Genomic DNA, 2801 nt, shown 5'->3' on the forward strand with positions numbered 1-2801 from the left:
CCCATGAACAGGTCTACTTTCCATTAGAGATGGACTAAATGCATAATTATGAACATTTTAGTAGCTATTGAATATAATATTAAAACTATAATAAAATGACTTTTATACTCTTTCTCAAACAAAGTAGAGGGTAATTCTAATATAAAAAAAATTTCACATTGCACTTTCACTTATATATATGCAACCATGGTTGTTAATCGTTCCAGTCCATTTGTACATATTACCCCGGTCTTAAAGGTAAGCTTGTTTAACTAAAAAAGCACGGGCCTGGTTATGGGAACATTAATTAATAGCTTAGCTAATTTACATATAATAATTAATTCAAAGGAAGGTCAAAACCAACCATTTAAGGTCCAATTTGGAAGATCATCTAGGAGAGAAGATTCAATCTGATTTGGTGATTGTATTTCTTTTCATTTGGACGGTGGGAAAACAACTTTTTACTACTATAAAAACCCTCTAATAAAAATAACCAACACATGTTGACTTCTCTGGAAGATTGAATGTGTATTAATTTTTTTGATAGGGCCCATTAAAGGTTAGATCCGAATTTTCTATACCATGTATAAAATCAATGGTTTAGTTTTAGAGCTAAAATGTTTAATTTTTATTTTAATTCGGGTATTTTACAACATTAATTGCTATTTATCATATATAGCAATAGCATGGACAGAAATCACTGAATCACAATTCGACTTAGGTTATGGAGGTGGGCACTTGGATGAGTAAATGTTACGAACTCAATTTCATTTTCATTAAAAAATTCTGCTGATGATACAGCTATAGAATTTGTATATGTATAATTATATACAGAAAGAAAGAAGAATTGAAGACCATGGTCCTGATGGGCCATAGCAATGTTCAAAAGCCATTGACAAGTATAGGGCAATTTCTTGGTTCTTGGTGGAGAGAAGAAGATAATGAGCACCGATATGTAGATAGGGTCACAACTAATGCCTTCTCTAAGTCTCTTGAAGGACGTCTTTGCATCATTGAGATGATGTACTCTGCGAACGCCGAGTCGCATGGCAATGTGATAGGACCATCGCTCGGCAGTCCAAACTCTTCTTCGGACATTCTGAGTAACTCTATGAAGATGGGATTGTTGAGATACGCCAATGGAATAACAAAACGTTTCTGATCAGCCGTGTACACAACGAAGTGATCTTTAACAGCCACCATTGCGCTGCACTCATCTACATCCCGTTGTAGTTTAGTTCTTGAAGATGTTGAGATTCTTCTCCTGCCGATGGCTGCCAACTTCTGCCACTTTCTTGCCATGGCGAGAATCTTCCTCTTGTTGATCATGTTTTGTTGTGTGAGCTTGAGAAAAATAAGGGTCTTGAGGAAAAAATTTAAGGAAGAGATTTTCTGCAGATAGGTTTCTGAGAAGAGATTGTTTTGGGGATGGAGAGAGCAATGGACATAACTTAGTTATATATATAATTGCAAGCGGAGACAAGCCAGAGAAGAGTAGCTTTCCTTGTGTTGGGTTGCATGGGATGCATAGTCATGTGACAACTTGGCATGATAGCTAGATTGTTGGGTACGTGAGTGGTCCTGACCTGATGTACATGTAGGTATGGGGGCCTCACATCCAATATTGGATTCCTTTCTTTTCCATTCGTTATGTTATACAGACGACATACTGGGTCCGACTAATTTAATGTGCCAACTCATAGACTATGAAATTGTTGTTGACCACTGAAACTCAAGTATTGCTATGCTGCTGAAGATGAAAATAATCTCTTGAAACAACAATCAACATGATGAGAGCATTGTGGGGATACACACATTCGAGTCCGGAGGGTAAACAATTTTTTCACCTGCGGGGAAGTTGCTAAAACTTGGATGGGTCAAGGTTCAAAAAATCGATACGATATGTCCCGTATTAAGCGTATCGTATCGTATTTACAGTTGTTTCGGGACTCCACCCTTTTTTAAAAATAAAACCCTTTTTAAACTCCCCAACAACCAAAATTAAAAAAAAAAAACTAAAACAAAGCTAATTCTGTGTGTAACTAAGTACCGATATGCCTCTGTGGATACGTAGTGGATTTTTATAGTGGATTTTTATCGATAAAATCCACTACGTATCGATACTTTGAACCATGGATGGGATAAAGTTGACCCTTTTAATAGTGGATTTTTATCGATAAAATGATCATTGTTTTATTTACCCAGAAAATAAAAGAACTTGGGTTAAATGTATTTACATGAATAAATAACTTCCTGAAAAGCCAATAGAGTCTAAGATGAAATTGAACTAACAAATGGTTACAACACAACTGAACCTACTGATTACTCAACAAAACAATAAATTCAAATGAAAGCATAGTTATTGTTGGATTTTAATCTCATTAGATATTAAATCCAATGGGTATGATTGGTCAACTATATGAGAAATTGCACCTGCACACTTGTTTTAGAAAATAAAATTTTTCTTACTAAAACCAGTTTTGAACTTGTCCCACATTGGATATTTACAAGTTTTATTTTGGGTTTTTTAATAGGAGCTGATTTACACTCGTCAGAAATAGAAGAGGAGAGTATGGAGACTTGCTTGATACCACGTAATGCATGTGCACGCATGTTCATGGAGCTTTAGAGGCGCACTTTGCTCGCACTTTGTGTGGCTCGCGAATGGCGGCTTTGGTTTTGGTGTGATGCTGACCGTTGATCACATCGGTCACGATTCGATCGAGTGTGATCAAGAGACACAATTCAATGTTAACAGTCATTAACTATTAACTACCTTTTAAACAGCCATAATGTTTGCAATTTTGACTATTCAATGAGCC

At 36.0% G+C, this 2801-nt stretch overlaps 1 pseudogene; it reads right to left on the bottom strand.

The window, feature by feature from the left end:
- Positions 1-861: 861 nt before the first annotated feature.
- Positions 862-1308, bottom strand: LOC148791121 (auxin-responsive protein SAUR64 pseudogene; annotated as a pseudogene).
- Positions 1309-2801: the final 1493 nt, after the last annotated feature.

This window comes from Nelumbo nucifera, chromosome 6, assembly GCF_055504915.1.
Source record: "Nelumbo nucifera cultivar China Antique chromosome 6, China Antique-T2T, whole genome shotgun sequence".
NCBI classification, from domain to species: domain Eukaryota; kingdom Viridiplantae; phylum Streptophyta; class Magnoliopsida; order Proteales; family Nelumbonaceae; genus Nelumbo; species Nelumbo nucifera.